This window comes from Centropristis striata, chromosome 3 (assembly GCF_030273125.1).
Source record: "Centropristis striata isolate RG_2023a ecotype Rhode Island chromosome 3, C.striata_1.0, whole genome shotgun sequence".
NCBI classification, from domain to species: Eukaryota; Metazoa; Chordata; class Actinopteri; order Perciformes; family Serranidae; genus Centropristis; species Centropristis striata.
The window spans coordinates 13,523,815-13,545,766 of NC_081519.1; the positions used below are offsets into that span (position 1 = coordinate 13,523,815).

The 21,952-nt window shown below is 37.9% G+C and overlaps 1 protein-coding gene across 1 annotated transcript in view; it reads left to right on the top strand.

The window, feature by feature from the left end:
* Positions 1–21,952, top strand: part of dlgap4b (discs, large (Drosophila) homolog-associated protein 4b) — a 147,741-nt gene that overhangs the window by 39,210 nt on the left and 86,579 nt on the right. Inside the window, exon 2 of the mRNA XM_059328437.1 lies at positions 11,608–11,669. The gene's annotated coding sequence lies outside the window, so the exon portion shown is untranslated. The remainder of the gene's footprint in view (positions 1–11,607; positions 11,670–21,952) is intronic.

Here is a 21,952-nt window from a genome sequence, read left to right on the forward strand (position 1 = left end):
ATGTCTCTTAAATCATTTCCTCTCTCCTCGCTTCGTTTCCTTGCGTCTCTCCATGCATCCCCGATGGGCGGGACTAAGATGCAAGGAAACGATGCAAGTGAGGGAAGCAGGGATGCGAAATAAGGAACATGGGATGTACCCACAGACTTCCTTGGATGAAGATCCAGATCACCTGGAAGCCAATCACCAGATACATGTGAAGAAGCCAGCTGGCAGCTGGGCTAACATGGTTTGCACACACATACTCCATCTTTACTGCTAATTTCCTTACTGCATCTCGCCCCCATCTGCCGGAACATGCTCGTATCCTTACTAAATTTCACCCACTCTACCTGACTGACTGGTCCTGGCCCGTAACCCCCCTGCAGAGTGTGCTGGAGGTGGCCTTCGCCTGGGGTCATCAATATTTCAGTCTCTCTCATCGCTCTCGTTCATGGGGGTACACGGGCCGTTCAGAGCCCAGGGGGAGGTGTTGATGGAGAGACAGAACAGGAGGGAGAAGGTTAGAGATGGAGGCTGATAGGTGAGGCAGAGTGTGTATGATATGGGAGAGTAAATGATAATGTGAAGGATGGAGAGGTAGAAACATTGAGAGAGGTTAATGGATATGAGGAGAAAATGATAGTGTGCATTGTAAAAGAATGAATAGAGGAAAGAAAGGTGGAGAATGGAAGGTGCACCGGTATGGGGTGAGTGAAAGATGGGTTGTTAGAAGGTGGGAGCTGGTGGAAACATATTTGTTCTGCTTTGTTTTTGGATGGATGGCTGCTGGATTTGTCAGGATTGTTAATGTAGCCATATCAGTGTTGCATGATGAACTGGAGAGTAAATCTTGGAACAGACGGAGCAAAAGAAAGAGGGAAATAATTGTCATGATGGTAACGATCTGTGCATTTATGACTCTCAAATCCATTTGCTTGAGGAGAACATTAAGCAGTTAATTATCTATTGAGAACGAGGCAATAACATACAGGGACAGATGAGAATACAGACGGGAAAGTGGGCAACAGGCAGATGGACTGACGAATGGGCAAAAAAAAATGGATGGGTAAATTCATGGAGGGATTGAGAGGAGGTTCACCAGACATGTCCTGTCTGACTGCTGATGACAGAGAGGCTCTTGCCCTCTTTTCTCCCTCAGCCTCTCGTCCTTTTGTCTCAGTGTGGAAGAGCTGCACTAGCCAACTGTTGCTACGACTACAGCTGTTGTCACAATGGTGGTCATTAGGGGTCGTTACCATAGCAAGGAGGTTCCCGGGGGCAATCAAAGGGAAGACGCAGTACCCACAGTGATGGTCGATACGTTGAGGTTGTTTATGGGCCCAATGGTAAAGCACTCATTGTAGTGAGTAATAGTTCACTAGCTAATAAGATGATTACATTGATTAGAAATGAAATCTTTTACAAGCTAATGAGCCAATAAAACATGAGGCCATAACAACAAATAATGTAATTTCATAAAGGTTTGCACATAAATCCCGGATTCCGGCCCCAGTGTAATGGAGTGCATCAGAGGCGGTTGACTCTGAGCTCAACTCTGCAGCTCATGTGCAAATGTAACTATTATTCAACTGCATGAGTATAGTAGGTCAAAATGTATGATGCCATGGCAGTGTAAGAGTCTACAACAAAGTCAAAGTCAAATTTATTTATATAGCACATTTACAGATGGCTGAGCCACACCAAAGTGCTTCACATAAAAATGCAAAAAGTGCAATAAAATACAGAATTGACAAGGGTAAAAAAGAAACAAACAAAACAAAATTTAATTTAAAATAAATTATAAGGTGGGGTAATTTTAAAAGCACTGTGGGATTACTAGGGGACACTATTCCCTAGCATTTGCCGGAGGAAAAAGAACAAACTTTAATTGAAGGCAAGAGGAAAGAGGTGGGTTTTTAAGTGAGATTTAAAAACATTTAGGGATTGCGCTGCACGGATGTGGAGGGGGAGGCAGTTCCAGAGTCTGGGGGCTGCTACTGAGAAGGCCCTGTCAGAGACATCACTTATTCATTCATGAATTTGTCGATAACCATTTTGAAGCCTGCAAAAGAAGGCTCACTCTGTGAGCAAGGTGCATATGTGGTTCAAGCTAACTGTGATGTTTGATTATTACTGTGATGCTAATTTTGGTTGGCAAAAATCAGGCTTAAAACAAAATATACTCACCAGAAAAAAAAAACAGCTGAGAGTGTCTTTTAGTACTGTATGCACCCTGTATAAACGTCTAAATTCTGTGACAAAAAAGCAGACAACACCAACAAAACTAAACAGTTCATGACCTTTATCAATGTACACAGTGTGATGGATTCACAAAGAGATGGAGAAAGGAAAACAACTAATCACTCTCCATTCACTTTGTATTGATTGAATGAAAGCAAAGCAAAGCTAAGCTTGGATGACCAAAATGTTGTTACTTTTCCCTATATTTGGGCTTAAACCAAATTATTGGAGAAATTAATGATTGCAACTCATCTTGATAGGGACATGAGTTGAGATATTACGTTCAAAATGAGAAATGTGATCCTTATATTGGCCCTAGCAGAAAGTTATGGGCCACCAAAGTTATAAGGAACCATTAATGTTTGCACCAAATGTCATCAAGTAGTTGTGATATTTCAGTCAATACCAAAGCCGACCAGCTAACACATTGACAATGCTATCACTGGCGGTACCCTGCTAGCGTGGCTGAAGATACAAATACAAGGTATGATGTTCTATCCTCTACCATATCCATATTTATATATCTAATGGCTTAATTATTTCCTTCTGTTATTAGTAGCACATGAAATCTGCTTGACCATTTTTTAAGATGACTCTAGTTAACTTTTAGTATATTACTCTGGTTGCAGCATAAACATTTGTCTGTAATGATGGACTAGTTAAAGAAGTTAAGTATGCCAGAGATAACTTATAGGGGACAAGAAGTGGAGCATGAAGTAGAGCAAGAAAGTAGCACTCACAGAGCCAAGCTAAACTAAAGTGAGTCTCTTGCAGTATTCCCCCTGGAGTCAGCTTCAGTTACACTGTAACAATGACCAGTGAGATATCTGAGCACAATCAGGATGACTGCGGGCTCCTAGAATAAAGAGAATGAGGAAACACTGAGTGACCTCTGACCTGTAGTTCATGTCCCAAAATGAGTTTTGCTAATGTGTCATTATAAGGTAGTTAATCAGTGGGAGTGCAGAGGATCCTGTATTACTGTGTGTGTGTGTGTGTGTGTGTGTGTGTGTGTGCGTGTGCGTGCGTGCGTGCGTGCGTGATGATTTTGAAGCTGCAGAGTAACTGTCACTTCTTCTGTAAATAGAGAAGCTGATAAAATATCCAAGGGGCGATATGAAATATCGACCAAGTCCTTGGCACTGCCCTCTCAACCATCCTCTAATTTAATCACACTCTGACACAAAGAGTTCACCTCCGAGCTTCCGCCACAGTGCTTTCCAAAACACTTTGGAAGGTGACTGTCCTCATGTATCACATCTGATGCCTGCGCGATTTTATCGGCGGCTTCACCTAGCCATGACCCACCATCCTGGCTCTCGGCAGTGGGTTACCTTTGAGCACCCCTGCTGAGGCGGTACTGACAGAGGAGGAGAGGGACAGTGGGTAAATCCTCTGAGTCCAAAGTGGATTATGGGGGCGCTACTCCCTTGATGCACTGCCTGAGTCTGACTAAGTGTCCTGCGGGGAAATCGAAAAGGATGACAACATGTGGATATTTGATACACATTGGTGCACATTTGTGTAAGCGGGTAGAAGAGAGGCAGGAATATGATGTCATGTTTGCTTATCTGAAAATAGACTTCTTCTCATCGATCTCTCAGTGGAGTAGTCACAGTTTGCTTTTGTAATACGAGTGCGAAAATATCAGGATTAAAGAGGAGAGGCTGTATTTGTTGATTTACAAAGCGGCTTGGTCAGTTGGATCAAAGTGGGATTGCGGGTGATCAAGTGTGAGTGTAGCGAAAAGATAGAAGGAGAAAGAAAATCAGACAGATAAAAAGCAATGGGTGCACAGGGTTTATGAGAAAGCAATTAGACAGAGTGGCAAAACAAAGACGTCGGCGGGTTAACAGAAAGAGAAAGGAGAGATGAATGCGAGATTACAGCGACGAGCGGCTGATGAGCAGTAGTGAGGCTGTGGGGCCTGTAGTGAAACGGTTGGATCTGGCTCAGAGTGGCTGCCTCACACAGCAGAAAGTGTGTCACAGGAGAGCTAGGCTAATGCACCAGGCTAATGTTGCCTCAGTGAACCCCCTGCTGCATTCAGGCCTCCCGGTTAGCACTTACTGTTACTGTTTACGCAAAGTTATGCCCTGAGAAACCGTAACAGCGTGAGCCACAATGAAAGGTTTAGCTTGTGCATGGGCAAAACTGGCTCGCGGTCAGACTCTGCTGTGAGGATCTAAGCTAGTCACTAATTGCTGCTCAGTCAGTAGGAATGTTTTTTTCTCCTCAGATGACCCTAAAAACACTATAAGCGGATGGCAAGAAACCAAATTTCAGAAAATAAATACCAAGGCTATGTGCACTTTAAAGGATCGATGCAGTATTGGCAGAGTTATGCAGTGGTTCTTTTAAAGAATTAAAGTGGAACATAAAGCTGAGAAGTAAAATCTGCCATGAGGAGTAAACTGACTGAGTTTTGTTTAAATTCAGTATTACATGTAAACATACTGTACATCATCAAGACCCTAAAAAACATGATGAATGCTTGTCCTACCTTTTAAAAATTGATTTGTGCATCACTAAATTAATAGTAGGGGCGTCTTGTTTCTGAACTGAGACTGAAAAAACGTGACACAGATCTCATCTTGTAGTTCCATCTTACACTGTAAAAAAAAATCTGTTTAATTTGCGGTAAAATACCGGCAGCTGTGGTTGCCAGAACATCACCGTAAAAAATACAGTGAACGTATGTAAATGTAAATATCAGCAAAAACTGTAATTTATACTGAATATTCCCATTACTTTTAGGATAATTGTTTCATCATGGTATTTCTCCATTAACTTTACATGAAAATTTTATATTTTTACAGCAAAACTGTGTGTTTTCTACAGTTTATGGCGGTAGAATTTAAAGTTTTATACTATTGTTTGATTTACAGTAATTAAAAGTATCTACTACGGTGATGTACAATGATGATGCAATTTGACAGTTTTTTACTGTAATTTAAACAAACATTTTTTACAGTGTACGTGTAGCGGTCTTGTGAATTTACAGACATATTCTGGACCCAATAGCAACCATTGCTGGCTTTCAGATGGTGCATCTCGACCAACAAGTTCTCCAGCCTAAACAAAAAATTAGACTGTTTGTCAAACCACCCATAACAACACGATATGAATGTTTGTCAAAATGATGACGTCATTATACATACACATACGATTCGTTGTTGTAAAAAAGGCTGCCATTTCAGTGAATTTAGGCCACCGACCTGGGTTTAGGGCGAAAAAACCTCCTGGTTAGGTGTTATAAAAGACAGTTTAAAAAGTAAATAAATGTATGGAAATGCCGGAAATTGAGTGGTTGCAAGGGTGACGTCAGCCATGAAAGTTTCGTAAAAAAGTAACACAGGAAGTTTACACACAGGACATGAACCCCGTTCTCCTGTGTGAAAGCATTTATTATATTAAAATAATCAATTACTTCCCTCCCAATCAAAACAGTTTAAACTACTAAAAGACTATTATTCATACACGGTCGCCCATAAAGGAAAATGTGATTTATTCCTGACAGATAAAGTGTATATATTCTCAAAACTTTATTATTCAATCTCTTCCAAACATATCACAATGAAAGTGAAACCACAATTAACAGAGGATTGTGTCTGAAAACAAGATTATTCCAACTTTATAAGCGACCGTGTACATTAACAAATGATTATGTTAAGTTAAATGTATCATTTGGCCTCCTGCAGACCATTATTTTAAATTTCATGGGGTATTTTTAATGAAAGCATATGCTGTAGTGTGTTAGAAGTGGTGCTGAGGAAATCTTTAGCCCCGGAGATCTTCATCTTGGTCTTGTTTACGCTGTTTGTAATATCACTCTGGGAAAATAGGCCTCATTACTGCTCCAAGCTCATGAATACCGTGAGCACATTCGATTACAGCTGCAGGCTGCCAATAATGCTGCAGGCATTACTTTGTGTCCAGGTTGTTTCATTTGATTTCTAGGAGCCCTTCTAATATAAAAAAGGGAGTTGTAATTGCATAGAGATCTGAATAACACATTCCTTACAAGACATACATTTACAATGTTGGTACATGAACCCATTCACCTGTATCGGAAGGATCAGACAACCGATCTCTGGCTAATGAAAGATGAACCCAGTGGCAAAGCCTAAAAAGATGCTCGGAGTGTATGAGGTCAGACATTTAGCCTGCTTCAGGGCCTTCAGCACCCTGGGGACCCCCAGGCTTTCTAATCAAGCAGGGGTCGAGCTGAGGTCAGTTAGGGTCACTGATCAGTCTCAGCTCTGTGGCACACATCCAATAACCGTCCAGATATCATCACTGATGCTCACCATGTGGAAGAAGATAAGAAAAATAACACATGATTCGGCCACAACCTCTTATTATTAATACCTTTTTCGACCCAAATGAAAAAGCCTTTCACAATATTGCGATGTTAGTTATTCATTATGTTCTTATTTGAAACATCAGAGAAAACAAGAGAAATAAGGGACTTGATATAATAAGACTAGGTCAAAACCTAGTATATGGCTGGCCGTGTTTGGCTTTGTGAGCAGTGTATATAAACAGCATTGTATTATACACAAACAGCTAGATGTCCGTTCAAGGCCTTAAAATATCTTTGAAATGAAAGTAAAGAGTGTCATCCCACTTTGATAAGGTGGGATGGTTGAAGGTGGAGGATCGTGTATCTCAGATGCAGTTATGTATGGTACACAGGTGTGCTTATGGGGATATACCCAATTATTTTTAAAAATTATTTAAATAGAGTAAAAGAAGTTCACCGCTTTTCCACTAGGGGAAGCTTAACAGATTTTGTACCACCTAGAGTTAAGACAAACATGGGTAAAAAGTCCTTTCTTTATGCTGGAACAATTCTTTGGAACAGGTTACCTGGCCCACTTAAATCAATCAGAAGCATATGCAGTTTTAAACAAAACTTGAAAAAATGGTTTAAACACCAATCTTAGAATGTTGGCAATCTGTATCTGTCGCGTGTATTTGAAACTGTAATTCATGTTTTTATGTGACTTATGAATGATTGATGCATGTATGTATGTATGTATGTAAGAATGGTACTTTTTCTTTTGATTTATGTAAGATATGCTGCTACTGTCCCCTGTCTCCTGCCTTATAGGGACCACAATGGAAATAAGCCTTAGGGCTTTATTGTGTCATCCCTGACTATTTTTTTATCTATTTATATTACGTATGACACAGGTTGCTGTTTCATATTTTTTATATCAAGAATGGTCAAATAAAATCAATCAATCAATCAATCAATCAAGTAAGTGCACTGTCCTTATGAGGCCAATGTGTTTGTGCTGCAAATGTAGAAGAGCGGATGAGCAGTCTCGAGCCCCGCCCCCCGAAAAAAGTGTGATCACTCAGTCAGTCGGTCGGTCGGTCAGTCAGTCAGTCAGTCAGTCAGTCACATACACACCTTTGTGTAGGAATGACCTTGATGGATTCACTGATATTTGTTAAAATATCTTAAAGTTAAGTTATAATTCACTTAAATACAGTTCCAGCACACTCACTATTATTAATATAATTTTAGGGGGCATTCACACCTGAGCTTGAAACAAACCCTTGTGTGGTTTGTCAGATAGTCCGCTTGGTTTTTGCTGGTGTGAATGCTCAAGCAGACCAAAGAACCACACTCTGGTCCGTTAAAAAATGGGGGTCTCGGTTTGCACGAGAATCTGATTTGCTGCAGGTGAGAACGCAGTCCAAACCAAAGAAAGGAAGTAAACCAAAACAAAACACTGTGCATTCTGGTTGAATTTGGAATTCGGAAATTTCAACACCTAGCAGGGTAGAAGCAGACTTGAAAAATGTCTCGTGAACAGGTGTGGTCTAATGAAGTAAAGGCCCTTATTGGAATATGGTCAGACGATCACAGAATGCAGTTGCTTGTGGCTACAAACAAAAACATCTTCAAAGTATTTAGCGACAGTCCCTGACTTTCCAAAAAGTGTCAGCTCTTTCCCTCACACCCAGATGGGCTTATTTAAAGCCTCCACCTAAAATTTCATTAGAAAGTAATAAACTGATAATAGAAAAAACAAATGTATAACATCAACAAGTTATAATGACAATAACAAAAACAATTAAAAACAAAAATGAACATGTTAAAAAAGTATATTTGTGTGTGAATTAGAATTTCAAAACAGCAGTTAAATGAGCTTTCAGACATCTTTTGAAGCATTTTGCAGAGATGGAGTCCCTTGCCAGATGGGAAAAGGTATTCCACAATTTGGTCCCCCTAAATTGAACAACAAATTGACCTCTGCATGTCAGAAATCTTGGAGGATGAAGATCTAAAGATTGACGTGTTGAATAAGAGTGAATTTGAGTATTAAATTTAAAATAAGTCTTAAAGTGCTTTGGATATTCTGACGGACAACGTCAACAGCGTGACATTTTCTTACAATGCTTGGTGTGCTTGATAAGTGTGAAACAAAACCAAATGAAAAATGCAACAATGTTGCAACTTCACCACTGCATCCAAGTCCACCAGACTTTATATTGAACATTTGAACCTAGTTATACATGATATAAGCGTCATTGTTTTATCTATCCCTCCTCTCCGTTGTTTTTCATCACTGCATAGTGTCAGGCATCTAACACGGTCAAGTGTCACGAACACTGCATAGTGATTGCACAGCCAGTCAGCTTCAGCATCTGCTTTTGAAAATCCTGGCAGGTTTCAGCAACTCTGATCCAGGTGTGATGAGATCACGAAAGAGACTAGAGAATAGCTCGGAATAGCTAATAAATAACACAGGATGTCCTTTTACGACTGAACAGCAGCAGGAAATAATCACTTTGATATTTCTGCTCCTGTTGCACAGACAGTCGTCACTACAAATAGTCTTCTGTTTTGCGTCACAGCAGGCTGCAGTGAATGTAGCATATAATATTTAATGACAGGCTGAACCGGCGTCCTAAAATTAGGTTCTGATACGTGCTGTCTTTGGTGTGTTTGCCCTGAAAATGCTCTTCTAAATCACTGTAATATGGTTGTCTCGGCAAAAAAAACCCACTTCATTGAATTTGTTTAGAATGTCTTTTTTGAGGGATTAACTTCTGTTAGTGAAGGTCTGTTTGTGCTGCACTCTAATCTCTGAATATCACCTCTGGGTGTGAAACATTTAAACACACAAAACAAAAGCTCAGAGGGCTTCCTGTTTTTGCTGTATGTTTTAAAGTTAAGCCTTTTATATTGTGCATGAACAATATCCAAAAATCACATTATGTAAGTGGAATAATGTTCTTGCTGATTCATGATATGTGTTCCTGGAGTTTTAGTGCCGCAGGAAGCATTTTCCTAATCTAATCTGTGGTTTTTAATTGAAATGCTTTATCTCTCAAGATGTGCCAGTTTTCCTATCTCGAAAAAAGCTAATTGATTCTCAAAATAACTGAAAAAGTTGTCAGGACAAAATAAGCAGTTTTGAAGACAATCAAATGTATTGACAAAGCACTAGAATAATGTTCAGTTTCACAAATCAAAACTATTAATCAAAGCAATTTAGCATGAACACATTTCTGTTTTAGACACTGTCTGATAAAGTAGAGAGACATTACTGGTGAATAGGGTGAACCATCTATTCATTTATCCATTTTCATCCATTGCGGAGGTCGTAGGCTACATACATCCATTTCCCAAGCGACAACTTCCAGCTCCTCCTGAAGGACCCAGAGGTGTTCCCAGGCCAGATGAGGCACATAATCCCTCCAACATGTTCTGGGTCGACCCCGAGGCCTCTTTCCAGTTGAACATGCTCTGCCCAGGAGGCATACTTACCAGATGCTCCAACCACTTCAGATGGCTCCTTTCAATGAGAAGGAGCAGTGGCTCTAGTACGAGCTCCTTCCGGCTCCTCATCCCTGAGCCCGGCCACACTATGAAGGAACCTTATTTCAACCCCCTTTATGCGCAATCTCATTCTTTCGGTCACTCAAAGCTCGTGGCCACAGGTGAGGGTTGGAACCATAGACTGTATATAAATAATGGACGTAGTCACCGTGACGTCACCCATTGGTTTGTGGACTGCCCGTTGGAAGCCTCGAGTTCAGCGTTACACTCGTCGCCATCTTGCGTCGCCATCATGTTTCCGATATGCGGAGCAGACCATAATTGGACTGTGGCGGAGCGCGAGGGATCTGACCACACTGACTACAGCCTCTCTACACCTCAACCTGACTGAGAGAAGCTGCTGCTAATTCATGTTAGCATTAATTGGAGCATTAACTGGGATGTTAGTTTTGGCTAGCAAAAAAACAAAAACAAAATGTATCTTTCTTACCTCAGAAAACTGAGCAACGACTCCTTGGAGTGTCTGTTAGTCCAACCAAACACTGAACAAGACATTTAATGAACAAAACGTTCAATTAAGTGAAAATATAGTGTGAAAGGGTCAAAGTTATGAGACCAAACCGCTAAACGTCCTCTTTTCTATCTATATAACGTTATATATAACTTTATTGACACGTTGCCGTGGATACGCTCTGCTTCTCTCCTGGTGACGGCTCGCCTTGTCAGTGACCTGTCAATCAAAGCTAGAAACGGCCCAAATCATATGATTCTTTATCTTCTATTTTCTTCTAAATGGGGCCATTATTAGAACTATTGACATCAAATTGTCTTGAAGAAGATTTTTTACTAGCGATTGAGACCATAATGTTGTCCCTGAAAATTTTTTCTGAGGTAATAAATCAAGTGAGAAGTTTTCAAATTTAGCACTGAAATGAATGGGCAGATTTCTTTATGCACTTCCTGGTGGCTTCCATGCTCAGAGACGGAGATTGCCGCCTGGTTGGAACATAGATGGACTGGTAAATCAGCGCTTCCATCACTGCTAACGGCGCAGCAAACCACCTGTCCATCTCACTTTCCATTCTACTCTCATTCATAACAAAACCCCGAGATACAATCCACCGTTTGTTTGCATGGCCTCACACTTGGAGATGCTCTAATGCACACTGCAGGTCCTGGTCTGATGAAGCCAACAGGACCATATCATCTGCAAAGAGCACAACTATTAGAAAAAAACAGTCATTAAATTAACTCAGGGATATCAGCATGAAACTTCCATTACATCACTTATTTACATTTAGAAAAATATTGTTCGTCTTACATGTTTTCTGAAATGTTATTTTTACATATGCAAATGAGGCATTATCTATTGCTATATTTTGGTGTAGAAAAAGCGTAGTACAATTGACACCTAAATCTGTATTTTTCTTTCCACTAGAAGACATGTTAAGCTTACAAAATAGCTAAAAATTTCAAGGTTGACCAGTACAAGAAAAACAATGTTTTGCCCGTGGTGTCTCGCATTAAATCTGTATGTTTCTCATGAATATTGAAGCTTATGAAATGTCTTTGTGTTGCAGGATTTCTTCTTCTCTGCTCTCCTCTGACCTCCACAAGTGACTCTCAACCCCCCTTCAACAAGGTACAGTACATTTAGACCTTTATTTATTCTCCAGCCCTCAGGGCAGTGATAGATAGTATTTCTCCATTTAATGTCTTCGTTAGCATCTTGTGCCCAGTTTTGACTGGGACTAGAGACGCAGTTCTAATGAGACAGTGGCCTGCTTGATGTTGTTGCTGGATATATTGAGACGGCTGAACCGCCAGGAGAATCAACTAATAGGCTACAGAAAAACAGCACGCCTTGACCTTGTCTAGATTGAACGCATTGAATCCACAAGGCATTTTGACTGAAGGCGGCTGTCAGACATAAAAATAAAATAAAAACTATGAAGCTGTGGGCGGCACAACTTGTCCTTTGAGCAGACTAATAAAACTTTGAGGGCTGTTGTTTGCTCGGGCCAAAAACTGATCCGAATAGAAATGTCAGTGTGTCAGTTTTTAAATAGTTTGAATGTAACATGAGTACAGTAAATGTGTAACACTGTTTTGTTGCTGCATGGACGAAAGGGCATGTTTCGTCATGCAGACGCATGCACAACGTTGCCTGCAGAGCGATGAGCAATGATGGAACGTAGCCGCGATGCTCGGCATCATGAGTGTCCTCTGTGGGCTACCCTGAGGAACCACACTGGATTCTTGATTTCACACTGGATTAATCTCATTCTGAGCACAATTCTCTTCTGCGATACTATAGGAGCACACTGAAGCTCATGAACTGTGGCTCCTTTATATACAGTGCAGCCAGAGAATGCTTTATTTATATCTTTCTTTTCACAGAGACTGTGCTGCACTTCAAAGGAAAATTAAGTTGTGTGAGGCAACAGTCAAATTAAATATTAGTGTGGTTTTTGTGAAAAGAGAAGATGAAAGAGTGCTGGGAGGAGCTACCACCGTGTGGCTTGTTAAACTGCCAGTGACACTGATAGCACCTCCTTGATTTTTCTACTCAAAGAAAGAAATCAATAGGTTTTCTGCAGCTGATGCATTAGTGATTTTTTGCTTCAGTGAGTGGCTCGACATTCGTAAAAAAACAGCGCTCCATTCATCAGGGCATACTGAAAACATCAAAGGGTGAAAAGAAGAAAAACTTTTTCTTTTTTGTACAAATGAGCTCTGCAAATATTGATTTGATTAATTGAACTCAGATAAAACTTCACTGTAGGGCTGAATCACTCATGGACAAGTATGGGAGTGCACATATCCATTTACTTCCCGGATGGATGCCTCATGTTGTGATAAGAATAAGAATTCCAACAAATAAAACCATCACACACTTTTTTTTCTAACTTTTTGATGGGCTGGGAGATGATTCAATATGATGATTTATTGTTTTTCAATTAAACCATGTATTGAGATATCGTAAACACAATTGGGTCATCTAAATGGATAATAACAAGCTTATACTAAATTATATTTCTCAGAAAATCTGATGTTAAATATTTTTCAATAATATAATTTGAAAAGTGGTTGTTATGCTCTTGCATCACACTCAGTTCAATGTGATTAACAAACCTTCCAGTCACAAGCTTCTCCAACCTCTAAACTCCATTACCCAGAATGCACATCCATACAGCTCAGGACACGATTCTCTCTGCATAACAATGGTGGGCAATGATGAGAAATGGTCAATTTAGAACCAAAATGTTTCTGTTAAAATACATTTTTCGTAGTGTTTTCAAACAGCAGTGTGCATGATTGTATTTATTTATTCATTCATTCATTCATTCCACTTTATTGTTCAACTCCTGCGTGCCCATATCCAGGGATTCTTCTTATTGGAAAACCAGTGGAGTTAAATCAAAATAAATCAAAATAGTCTTAACCTAATTACTCTGCATTTATGTAAACATAATTAATGTATAGCTTGGTCTGTGTACAATTTTTATTCGTCTTTTACAATCATAGTCACATAAAGAAAATATGCTTATTTGTTTTCTCATTGTCTGAGTGAAAACACTAAAAACACGTCACTGACAGTGTCAGACCATAGCTTGAAGTATTTCTTTTTTTTTTCTCTACATTTTCATTTGAAACAGCCAGTTCATGTTCGTATTTTATACAAAAAGCTTTACCATTCGTTTAAACATGTTATATTGTGATATATGTCATATCAAGAAATGAAATGACCTACAACCCCCATTCCAAAAAGTACTGTGTGAAACAAATAGAAAAAAACTAAAAGATTAACACTTAAAAAAATGTATTCAGAATATATGTATATACAGGGTTGCCCATAAAGTTGTTTATATATTTACCTCTTTCTATGAAATGGTTGTGACAATGTGATTTATTCTTGACAGATAACGTGTATATCTTCTCAAAACTGTATTAATCAAACTCCTTCAAACGTATGAAAATGAAAATGAAACTACAATTTAACAGAGGATTGTGTCTGAAAACTAAGTTATTCCAACATATTTTTATTATTACGATATCTTGTCCTTGTACTGTATTCAATAAAATGTAGGTCTCAAAGGATTTGTAAATCATTGCATCCTGTTTTCATAAGATATTTCACAGCATCAACTTTTTCAGAATCGGGGCTGTAAATATCGGAATAGAAGATTTTGACTGTATCTCCCAGCACTAATCCTTTCACACATTTGAAGCTTCATCAAAAGTATTATCAGTCGTCGTTTCATCTCTGAAAAACAACACAAACAGCATTCATCATCAAATGTGCCTCTACTTAGTTTACAAATGCATTTTGTCGCAGTGATTTACATAATAAAACCATCTTTCATTTACATATTAGGACACTTAAAGTGGCCCCAGGCGCACCCTTTAGGACTCTCATAGGGTTTGAACAAGCATTTCACTCAGTTGATGTTCCAGACAGTGCTATTAACTGTTGCTAATATTGTTTGCATGTAAATCAAGCAAATGACCATAGAAAGAAGCATCATACATCATACTCAATTTAGTGTTAATTAGATATTAAAAAGCGTGTGTGCTGTCTGTGTTTAGAAGGAGATGGAGAACAATGGGCTTGAGCTGCAATGACGACATTTGGATTCAATGTGATGTGAAGCAGTGTATGTGCAAAAGAAACACAGCATTTGAAATTCAAATGATTATTGTGATAAATGCATGCATGCTAATGATGTTTCTGTGTGTCTTAGATAAAGTGCATGAATTTATCTTGTGTCAGTTTATGTAAAGTATTTCACTTTATGGAAGACAGGGCAGAGGCGAAGGAGTGTGTGTAATTATGCAGCAGAAACTACTGTACATAAGCACATCAAATATTTGTTCTTTTAAACCAAGGCGAGTTTACTGTCGGCATGCATATTTATCTTTTTTCCTTTTATTTCTCCAGAGAAATACCTTCACACAGCACTGGCTTTCAGGAGAATCTGACATTATAGGTATATGTTTGGTTGATTTCTCCACAGCTTTAAATCACTGATTGTTAGAGAGACATTCTGTCCCCGAAACTCTGATCGCATTCATTCATCCCACAATCAATTTATTCTCTCCTCACCTAGGAGGCAAAGTGTTGCATTTTATCCATGATGAATTGTCGAATCGATGTTATTAAGTTTTGCTTTCATATATCAAGGGAGACTGTTGTAATTCATCTTCAGCTCACAACAGAACAGAAACTATTCATTTGGATTGTTGATCACCCCAGTGAATTTATTTTTCTGTTTTTCTGATAAAGTAATGCTACGAGTGTGATTGTGATCAGTAATATTGGTAATAAAATCATAACAAAAAACACAGTGGCCCTCATTTATCAAACGAGCGTACGTCAGAAAGTGATCGTAAAGTGGGCGTAAGATCGTTTCTACGCAAGCCTCGGCATTTATCAATATGGACGTGAGCGGAGGGTACGATCAGATCTCACGTCTGCTCTCAGCTCGTGTACGCAAATATGAGTCAGCGTGAAGTCCACACGTCTGAGTCGGAGAATTGATCTTAGACTATAGTATCGATTCCTGGATCTGATAAAACTGCGGTGTTTTGATTTTTAATGGTGACAAAGCAAAACATGTTTAGGCTACATCAATTATCATTAAAACATGATTAAAAATAAATACACCCTACGACCGTGAAATTCTTTAATCAGAATACTAGCCAAGGCTATTAAATGTTGTCTTCTGCTATTTATAGTTCTCCGAATGGACACCAGAGCGTCAGCGTCTCCTTCACCAGCGGTTCTGACAGAATAGAAACATTTCCAATAAATGCAGCTACACACTCCTCTGAATGGGACATAACTCTTAGTAATTGTAAAGAGGTGAATAATATGATATGATCTCCATCATAATAATAATAATATTTGGATATTATATAGATTATTAGGCTTTATATATCACGGTGTATAAATGAAATAGGCTTTTCCAACCTCCATGGGAGTTTAATGATCCACTACTCTGCTGACAGCACCACTGATTTCCTTCCTTTTCACTTTTTTTGCTGCCAAACAAAACCAGTTTGTTATGTTGCAGCTGTTGGACGTCAGCGTTTCACTTTCTGACTCAGAAATTCCTTCTTTTGGAATTAAAACTTACTTTAAAACTTTGTTTACCTCCTTCAACCAAAAAGCTGTGAACACTTTTAAGTCTGTGCTCCAAATGTAAAATATTGAGTTTATAACTATAATTACTTTTATTTCATGAACCTCCGTCGCTGTGTATTTCTGTAATATGTCTATATCGCTACTGTTGTTATTTGTAACGGTGCATGTTGCTAATAAAGCTGACTTGAGGGGGGAAAAATCCCCTTTATGGCCATATTGCGCCCTTCAGTGGCGTGACATTAAATGACGCTTGTTTCGAGCCGCCACATTTATCAACAGCCGATCATTTTTACGCTGTGATCAGAGAGATACGATCGTTTGATAAATCACACGAGAACCCTGTCGTAAGACGAAATATACACTCAGATCTGCACTCGTTTCTACGCTCGCTTGATAAATGAAGGCCAATATATTCATATTTCCCTCAAGATTTTGTCTTCAAATTGCTTGTTTTATCTCGACAACAGTCCAAAAGTCCAGGGTCTCTGCAGTCAAATTTAAGACTTTTTACGACTTTTTTAAGACCATAATGTATTCAATTTAAGACCCATTTCACACCCATATTGGCAAAAAATGTGGAACAATACTTGCTGATTGAAAGCGTTTGCTGCTGTCATTTTATGTTTTGTCTTTGTTTTTCTGATTTGCCATGAGATTCCAATGCCTTGATGCCCAGTGTTCCAAGTTTCAAAGTTTGCTTGCAGAAAGTGCAGTGTGCTTCTTTGTTTCCATCCACCAGCTTCAATCATGCATTAAATTGTTCTGGAGCCACAAATCGTTGATCTTGCACTTACCCATCTTTTGTAGTTATGTTATAGTGTCCCCAAAAATCTAAACATTGACTGAAGTTTATGCATTTGTTTTATATAAAAGTAACGTTAATACATTTTTAAGACCTTTCAAAATTGTATTAAAGACATTTTATGAGATTTTAAGAGAATTTTAAGGCCTTAAATTCAAATGATTGTATTTTAGGCGTTTTAAGACTTTTTAAAGCCCCACAGATACCCTGAGTGGTATAAAGAGGAAAGAAGCATTTTTGCTTGATGGATGACGGATCATTGATTAATAAATATTATTTAAATTATTGTCGACAAATGTTATACCAATTAATTCAAATAAATGAATTGATCATTCCAGCACTATGCATCATTTACATAAGCCTGTAGGAACTGCTAATAGTACTAGGAGAAACTTTTATCATGCAGCATTATGTACAAGAAATCCTGCACATACTGAAAACATTGATTGTTAATTGTATGCTAAATAGCCCTGATCCTCTAATGCAGTGGTTCTCAACCTTTTTGTGTCGCAACCCCCTATTTAACATGCATGTTGTCTCACTGAACAGAATCTCACAGTTCAGATCATACAAATTCAGTTGATACGACGAATTTTGGACAAATAATGAAGCAGACAACAACTAAAACATCTCTGTCTGTGCATTTATATATTTTTTTTGTAAAGTAATAACTTGCTACTTTGGGATTTGTCAGAAAAGACACACAATTACCCATAAAGAATCAAATTGACCACAAAAAGACACAAAATGATCAAAAAAAGACACAAAATGACCAAAAATTACACAAATTGAACAAAAAAGAAACAAAATGACCAAAAAAATTAACAAAATGGCCCCAAAAAAGAAACAAAATGACCAAAAAGACACAAACTGACTAAAAAAAAGAGCCAAAATGACCAAAAAAAGGAAATAAAATGACCAAAAAGACACAAAATGACAAAAAAAATAGACACAAAATGACCAAAAAAAAAGGTACAAAACGACAAAAAAAACCCACAAAATGACAAAAAAAAAAACACAAAATGACCAAAAAAGAGACATCATATGACCAAAAAGACTAAAAAACATGAACACTTTAACACAGTGGAGACAGAGCTGACTTCCAAAATGACTTGCCGGCCCACAGAAATCAACCCCAAGGTTTTGAATAGCTGCTCTAATGTATGGCCATGAATACTTGTACTATGTTTCTCCTCTCATTCTAAACTCGATTACAGTGTAGTTTGTGTCTCACAGCTGTGCAGTTCACCGGAGGCCAGGGCCGAGGCTGCAGTTCTCTCATGAGAACACTTTGTTCCTTTAATTTGCATCGAGGCATTGGATTGACTTTAATGAAGTTCCAGTCCAACTCCTCATGCAAGGACCCTTTTTTTCTTTTTTATAAAACTTGTTTCTTGAATGCTAAATCTACTGTGGCCAGAAGAACAAAAGTGCTGACACCAGTGCAAGAAATGTATATTCGATGTGAAATGCTTCATTTGTTCTAATGATTATTGGGCCGTATCCTGGGAGACGGAGTCATTAGATACTGAAAAGTGTTCTTGCTTCATTTGTGGGGCTTCCACTGGGGAAAGTAGATTTAGAGAGAGAGAGAGAAATGATCATACAAGTAACATGTTAATGCTTTTACTTTTGTTGTTCATTATGTTTAACATAACATTTTTGTTTGAACTGTTTCTTGCTTCTGTTTTTTAGTATGGAAAGTGTCTTTGAGTACCTTTTTTAAAAGCGATTTACAAATAAAATGTATTATTATTTTATTTACAGAAAATGAAAAGGAGCGGGAAGAAGTACAAACTTATTTATTCCCACCCTTCTCCATATGTTGTTTATTGATTATTAACTATAAACCAGCTTCCTTACTGATCTGAAACTATACACTCATTTCTTTTCCTAAATTTGTAAAAATATAATTATCTTTTATCTCTTTGATACAAAAATGTTGAATAATTACTGATAAATATATCCTTGCCAAAAATTGAAATTCATTATCAATCAAAAATACAATTCATTACTTATTAATGTATGTTAATCAAGATAAAGTTATGTGTGTATCTTCATCATGAGAAGTAGTTATTTTTTTGTGTTGCTATATGTTGGGATTTCTTAAAATCTTACAGAAAACTATCATAGTATGATGAAGTATATGTGTGTGTATATATGTATACACACACACACACACACACACACACACACACACACACACAGGGTATATACACTACTGGTCAAAAGTTTTAGAACACACCAACTTTTCCAGAATTTAATTGAAAATGATGCAGTTTAATGTCTCAGTGTACTCTGAAATTAATGCACATTTGCAACATTTAAAATTCTTTATTGAGCATGATAGTGTTTTGAAAGTAAAAAAAAGATTCAAAATCACATTTTATGTTGGACTAAAGGACTAAAAAAAGACACAAAATGACTAAAAAAAGACACCAAAAGACACAAAATGACTAAAAAAAGACACTAAAAGTCACTAAATGACCAAAAAAGACACAAAATGACTTACAAAGACAAAAATAGCCCAAGACTCCATAGAGTTAAGTTGTTAACCCATTTCTTGTTCCCTGAAAAAGGCCTACTAGTATAATTCTGAAATGTACATTATTTTTCAGTTTTGGTTAACCGTACCTTTTTTTTATTTACCTCTGGCAGTTCACCACTTACCTTTGTACCCTTTCAAGCTGTTCATTTGACGTGAACTGCTTGAATTTCAATTAAAAAAAATTGGGGTGTTCTAAAACTTTTGACCGGTAATGTAGAAATATATATATATATATATATATATATATATATATGAAGTATGTCAAACAATACACCACAGTATATATAAAACAACAAAACAAAATAATTCCAACCGTGTATAATAGTCTCGGTAACATCCTAATCATCATAGCATTGTGCAGTCTGTCTGCTACAAATCTTTGCATGTAAACTGTTTTTTAACTGTTTTTTTTGTAAGGATTAAAATCCTTACAATTTCATAAAGCATAATGTTGTGATGCTCAAGTATCCCTTGCTGTAGCACTTCAGTGAGTCAGTATTAATAATTAATTGCTGACCCTCACCTTTAAAGGACAGATTCTTTCTCTGAGTAGTCGAAGTACATAAAACATGACGTGGTGATGGTGCATACTGCCTCAGAACTTCAGTGTTTTGTTATCACGTTAATATACAGTATATAGGCTTATTTCTGTCATTCTGTTCACATGCTACCATGTTTCCCTCTCCTGTGTGTGTGTGTGTGTGTGTGTGTGTGTGTGTGTGTGTGTGTGTGTGTGTGTGTGTGTGTGTGTGTGTGTGTGTGTGTGTGTCCATTTTGTGTAGGCATTGCATTAACATGGCTTAATCCTCTGCATGGCTTATTGGATCCAAATCCCTCCCAAAGCTTTTAAAGCTCCTGCCTTTTCATTTCTGTCTCTCCCTGTCTACCTATCCCTCCATCAGACAGTGAAGAAAAACTGTGTGCTACCTTCTACTGTATTTTACAAATCAGCTCTTGGTGTCAAAACGTCTTCCCCTTCATGCCTAACCACCAGTCTATGCTAACCACATCTGATGTTTGTTTTATCGGGTCATTTTAAATGTTGGCCAGTCCTAAAATGGCATTTTCCATTTCATCCATTTTGGTATTTTGATTCAAGTCATGGGGTGCAAATTGATTTCATGTGCTATGCCAAAAATATTCCACAGACATTTCACTCAACTATAATTACCTCAACAGCAGCTGGACTCCCTTACTGCATTTTATTTGCAAGACTGAAAAACAACAAAAAAAATTGTTTTTAAAAAGCAGATAAATTACATTGAGTTGTATTGAATTTTTGCACATGTAAATATAAACGTATATAAATAAATTTCCTACATTTTTCCCCACTCAGTATCAATAACTAATAACTCAATGCCCTCTCACATATCTCCTTATAAGGCCATTACAACCAACACACATTATCTTACTAACAGATTTGACATTTTGATCCCAGGATTAAGTATAAGTAAGTCAACAAACAACTGAAACATAATACACATTTGCTCTTTATCTCCTCTGTACTCGTCATCCAATTTAAGGGTGGTTTGACCTGAATTTACTGCTTCAATATCAATGAGAATTTAGTACAGATGGCTAAAAAAAACACTGTTTAAAGCAGCGTGTTGAGCCTTTGCTGGGTTTTGAATTCCATTGATCCTGCCATGTAGAGAGACATGAGTCATGTCAGTTTAAGAAAGACATTTGGACTTTATTTGGATGCAGCTCCAGTTATATTTAACATAACATGTACAGTCCCGGAAAAAAATATTAGACCACCCTTGTTTTCTCCTTGTTTTCTTGTTCATTATAATGCCTGGTACAACTAAAGGTACATTTGTTTGGACAAATATAATGGTAACAACAAAAATAGCTCATATGAGTTTATTTTAAGAGCTAATATCTAGCCATTGTCCATGCTTTTCTTGATAATGATTTTGGTATTTTCAGGAAAACCATGGAAAATGGCTAGATATCAGCTCTTAAATTAAACTCTTATGAGCTTTTTTTGTTGGTATCATTATATTTGTCCAAACAAATATAACTTTAGTTGTACCAGGCATTAAATGAACAAGAAATTGAAGACAACAGTGGTCTAATAATTTTTTACATGACTATATAATCCATTTGAACATGATGGTGTTTCTTGTGAACACTGTATTAAACATGTTAATGTTGTGAAACAAAACTACTTGGTCAGATTTAGGCCCCAAAACTACTTGGTTTAAGGTTAGGAAAAGAAGAACAAAGAACCACTTCCATACATAACTTTCAATGGGACATGGCTATCTACTGGAGTAGGATCTGGGGCTTATTTGAGCCATCCACCACCCCTCCTGTCCGCCCTATAGGGCAGTAGTTCTCAACCTTTTTGAGACGCGACCCCCAATTTAACATGCATGTTGTCCGCGACCCCCGCTCAGTGAACCACCTAAAAAATAAATA